Consider the following 6,000-nt stretch of genomic DNA (forward strand, 5'->3'; position numbering starts at 1 on the left):
CATTATTTATAAGTATTATGTCAATACAGATAGATGTACATTTTCTTCATTCTTTTCAGAAGCACATCGTATTCCAATATATGGATTCCCGTTCAATTAGAAAATATTTACTGAGTGTCCTATATATTCCAAACAACATACCAACACTTAGGATATGTCAGTGGGCAATATCAATGAAGATTTCTGTCTTCTCTTGCCTTTCCTGTATAAACTGTATTTTGGGGTAACCAAATACCTCCAGTTGGTGAGGGAAAGTTATTTACAGCAGACTTCCTGTAAATACATATGGAAGGAATAATGAAATTAGAAACTCAGGATTGTGCATTTCAGCCAATAAATGTGGAAGGAAAGATAGGATTAGAAAGACAGCATTTTGCAGTTTCTAGTGAAATAATTGATACTGTCAATGGTCACAAATGTATAAAAGTGTTAGATAAGGTGATGATAGGAAACTTTACTGTGGAGGGATCAGGCTGATTTACCTGAACCACAGATAAATCTCCGCATTGCTGAAATCAGAACAACCTACCTGAACATCACATTTCCAGATGTCATGCAGTGTGATGCTCACAACACCAACCTCAAAAAAGTCTAGCCTGACTTTTACCAGGCCTCTAGGGCAAAGTTCATTTAGAGGAGATGTAGGTGATAAGGCCTTTCCAGGTTGCAAGGTGGTGAAGAATCTGCCTACAATTCGGGAGACACAAAAGACTCTCCTTTGATCCCAGGATCTGAAAGATCTCCCCTAGTAGGTAATGGCGACCCACTCCAGTGTTCTTGCCTGGAAAATTCCATGGACAGAGGAGCCTGGCGGGGTATAGTCCATAGGATCACAAAGAGTCAGACACAACTGAGCACACACGTGCGCGCGCGTGCGCGCGCACACACACACACACACACACACACAGGTGATAGAAAAGTGAAAGTGAAATTTGCTCAGTCGTGTCTGACTCTGACCCCATGGTCTCTACAGTCCATGGAATTCTCCAGGCCGGAATACTGGAGTGGGTAGCCTTTCTCTTCTCCAGGGGATATTCCCAACTCAGGGATCTAACCCAGGTCTCCTGAATTGCAGGTAGATTCTTTACCAGCTGAGCCACAAGTGAAGCCCAAGAGTACTGGAGTGGGTAGCCTATCCCTTCTCCAGCAGATCTTCCCCACCCAGGAATTGAACCAGGGTCTCCTGCATTGCAGGCAGATTCTTGACCAACTGAGCTATCAGGGAAGCCCTAGGTGATAGAAGGGTAAGTGAAATGTCATCACAGGCGAGCAACAGACAAATCCAGAATTTGGGACACTTGGCAGGGACAACTGAATCAGTTTCTGCAACAAGTCAAAACATGAAAAAAAAAAAGGGAGAGGGGAGTATAACTGACTCACTTTGCTGTATACCTGAAAGTAATATAAGTTTGTAAATCACCTATTTTCCAATGAAAATTTAAAAGAAAATAAAAGAATGAACTAATAAAATAATATTAAAAAAAAAAAAAAAAAAAAGAATGAGAGAGCAGCTACCTCAGATTAGGAGTCCTAGAGGCAAGACAACCAGAAGTAAACACTTGAACCGTTTAGATCCTAATTCAAACGAATCAGCTATTAAAAGTCAATTTTTGAAATAAGGAGACAATCAATTATGGACTGAGATAATACCAAAGAATGACTGCTAACTTGTTGATGTCATCATGGTGTTGTTACAATGTAAGAAAATGTCTCTAAATATATTGACTACATGCTTACTAAAGTTAAGTAGAAATAGAGGACATATGTGGGATTTGCCTCAAAATACTGCACCAAGGAAAAAAGACGGATTAGACAAATATGGCAAAATATGAATCCTTGTTGAATCGGAGTCATGTTCTTTTTACCTGTATTAGTTTACGTTTACTTTGGGCTGTACTGGGTCTTCACTGCTGCCCGGGCTTTTCTCTGGTTGTGGCGAGTGGGCGCCCCTCTCCAGGCGTGCTGTGCGGGCTTCTGTTGCAGAGCATGGGCCCGAGCGGCTTCAGCAGCTGCGGCTCCCTAGCTTCAGAGCACAGGCTCAGAAGATGTGACACTTTGGCCCCCTTGCCTCTAGGCACCTGGGGTTCTTCTGGACCAGGGATCGAACACATGTCTCCTGCACTGGCAGGCGGATTCTTCACCCCGGAGCCGCCAGGGAAGCCCCAAAATGATGTTCTCTGGGGGTTCATGATGCCCTCCTTGCTACTTTTTAAAAAGTGTTTTCAAAATAAAACTTTTGAATACGGTTTTTACCACATAAATGTGGGCTTAATGAAAATGATAAATACAGCAGATAATCTTGTATGACTTTTTCATTAAAGATTCCACCACATTGTTGTGTGTAGGTACTATTCATTAAATTTTCCTGCTCACTAATAATCCATGATATGATTATACCATCATCTATCTCCCCATTCTCCTGTGATGGAAATTTAGATTGGTTTCCATTTTTATTAAGAATCTATCAGTAAGTAGTTTCACCTTTTATGTAGTCAAATATTTTTTTTTTTAATTCTCTCCACCCTGGATTTGCTTTTTAGTTTCTGATTACAATAGTAACACATGCTTATTATAAAAAATGCAAGCACTTCAAAATTACATAGTATAAAAAGTAAATGTCTGCTGCAATCTCAGCTCCAGAGAAAGCCACTCTTATATGCATATTCCCCCAGGGATTTTTTTTTTTTCCCTTTTTTAGAAACTGTCCACCAAAATTCTTTTTTCTTGGCCAAGTGGTGTAGCATTTGAGATCTCACCTGACCAGGGATTAACCCATGCCACTGCATTGGGAACCCAGAGTCTTAACCACTGTACCTCCAGGGAAGTCCCCAAAATACTTTATTCACTTTTTTTTCCCCAATGTCTGAGCAGTCATATGCCCAATATCCCATAGAATGAGAAGTGATACAGGACTCGGTTCTAACTCCAATGGAATGTGAGCACCAGTGATGTATGCAAGGATGAGGACCAGCGGATCTGGTCCATAAATCCTCACAAATCTCTCCCATACCCTTGTTCTCTTCTTGTGAGATGAAATAGAAGTGATGATGGCTAGAATCATCATGCCAGGAACTAGTTATAGGTGGCAGAGTCCCCATTAATCTGGGTCACTAAGAAATACTTAGAGTAAAAGCCACCTATCTTCATCCTCCCACTAACTGGGAATATCTGCTGTCATCTGTTAAGGGAGAGAGAAATAAATTTCTAATTTGTTTCAGCTATTTATTTTAGGTCTAATTGTTACAACAGCTTAACCTATCCTAATGTATGTGTATTACTCAGTTGCAACGTGAAGTCCAACTTTTTTTTTCTTTTTACTATACCAAATATACCTACTATAAAATATGCCATTTCAGCCATTTTTAAGTGTACAGTTCATTGACTATATTCACATTGTTGTTAAACCATCACCACCTACCATTTCCAGAACTTCTCTCATTTTCCCAAACTGAAACTCCATACCCATTGAACAAACTCCCCATGTCTCCTTCCCCTCAGCTCTTGGTAATCACCACTGTAGTTTCTGTCTCTATGTATGACCTTGAGTACTCTAGGTACCTCATGTAAGTAGAGTCAAATAGCGTTTGTCCTTTTGTGACAGACTTATTTCTCCTAGTATAATGCCCTCAAGTTTCACCTATGCTGCAGCAGGTGTCAAAATTTCCTTCCTTTTCAATGCTGAACAGTATTCACACACACACACACACACACACACAGGCTTCCCAGATGGTACTAGTGGCAAAGTGCCTGACTGCCAATGCAGGAGACTTACGAAATACAAGTTCGAAAAAAAAAAAAAAAAGAAAACACAGGTTCGGGTTTGATCCTTGGGTCAGGAAGATCCGCTGGAGGAGGGCACAGCAACCCATTCCAGTGTTTTTGCCTGGAGAATCCCATGGACAGAGGCGCCTGATCACATTTTATTTATCCATTCATCCCTTGGGTTGTGAATCCCAGCCCTTAATTAGCTTGGGCAAAAAGCTATATTGAATTTTTTTTTTTTTTAATATTTATGGCTGTGGTGTTGGAGAAGACTCTTGAGAGTACCTTGGACTGCAAGGAGATCCAACCAGTCAATCCCAAATGAAATCAGTCTTGAATATTCATTGGAAGGACTGATGCTGAAGCTGAAACTCCAATACTTTGGCCACCGGATGCAAAGAGCTGACTCATTGGAAAAGACCCTGATGCTGGAAAAGTTTGAAGGCAGGAGGAGAACGGGACGACAGAGGATGAGATGGTTGGGTGGCATCACCGACTCGATGGCCATGAGTTTGAGTAAGTTCTGGGAGTTGGCGATGGAGAAGAGTCAGACACAACCGAGCGACTCAACTGCAGTGATGGCTGTGCTGGGTCCTCACTGCCGCTTGCAGGCCGTGTTCAGTGGCAGCAGGTGGGGCTACTCTCTGGTTGCGGTGCTCAGGCTTCTCATTGCAGTGCTTTCTCTTACTGCTACTCACAGACCCTAGAGCTCTGGCTCAGTAGTTGTGGCCCAGGTTTACTTGTCTGGAGGCATGTGGGATCTTCCTGGATCAAGGACTGAATCCGTTTTCCCTGCAGGGGAATTCTTTACCACTGAGCCACCAGGGATGCCTGAGAGACTATTTTTAATTTTAATAACTACTGTTAAATTTTCTTCTAACATCGCTATATCTGTGTACATTGAGTACCTGTTGTATGTTGTTTTTTTCTCTCGAAATTTTAACAACCTTATAAATTTAATTATTTAATTTAGAGGACTTCCCTGGCAGTCCAGCGGTTAAGACTCTGAGTTTCTATGATGGGGGAATTGGGTTTGGTCCTTGTTTGGAAACTAAGATTCCTATATGCCCTGTAATATGGCCAAGATGTTTTCTAAAAAAAATTATTTAGTTTGTTTCCCATTCTGACAGTAAAAAAAAAAACCACATTGTTTTAATTAGAATACCTTAATTATTCATGAGTTAAGTATGAACATCTCACGTTTGTCACTATTTGTACTGTGCCTCTGCCCTGAGTGTTTTTTTGCCAGCCTGTCTAATGGGTTGTTTGTTGTTACTCTCCCTGGCCATAGAACATGCACAAATTCTAAGTGTATAGCTTGATAAATTTTACATATCTACACACCCATGTGAACTCCACCCAGAATAAGATATAAAACATTCCAATACTCTAGAAGATTCCCTGGAGCTCCCTCCAATCAGTAGTCAATGCCTTCTCCCTAGCAAAGATAACCCCCTGTTCTGACTTTTATTTTTTTCGCCCATATTCAAATTTCAGTTGAATAAACTCATACAATATATGCTCTTTTCTTATGATTTGTTTTGCTCCATTTTATGTCTGTGCAGTCTATCCATATTGTTATATAGAGTTGTGGTTTGTTCCTTTTCATTGCTATATAAGTAGCCTGTTGTAAGTATATTCCATAATTTTTCATTTATCTATCATTTCCAGTTTGAGCTATTACTACAAAAAAAGGTACTACAAACCTTTTTTTTTTTTTTTTTTTTTGGGTGGGAATAAGTATTCACTTGCACTGGGAGTAGAACTGCCCACGTCATGGGGTATAAAGTCATTTAGCTCTTTGAGTTTAGTGAAAGTCCTGTCCGACTCTTTGCGATCCCATGCACCATACAGTCCATGGAATTCGCCAGGTCAGAATACTGGAGTGGGTAGCCTTTCCCTTCTCCAGGGGATCTTCCCAACCCAGGGATCAAACCCAGGTCTCCCGCACTACAGGTGGATTTTTTTACCAGCTGAGCTACAAGAGAAGCCCATTGACTTTAGTAGATACAGTCAAACAGACTTCCAAAGTGGTTGGATCAATTTTCATTCCTACCAGTAATATATGAAAGTTCAGGAAAAAAATGTCTTCACTGCAAATCTCAGTAAGGAAAAGATGGTCTTTTCAAATGGGGCCAAATCAACTGGATGTCTGCATGGAAGAAAAAGAAAAGAATAGATCCCATACTCTACACAAAAATTAGAAATGGATCAAAATATATATGTGAGAGACTGAAA

This window comes from Muntiacus reevesi, chromosome 9, assembly GCF_963930625.1.
Source record: "Muntiacus reevesi chromosome 9, mMunRee1.1, whole genome shotgun sequence".
NCBI lineage: Eukaryota > Metazoa > Chordata > Mammalia > Artiodactyla > Cervidae > Muntiacus > Muntiacus reevesi.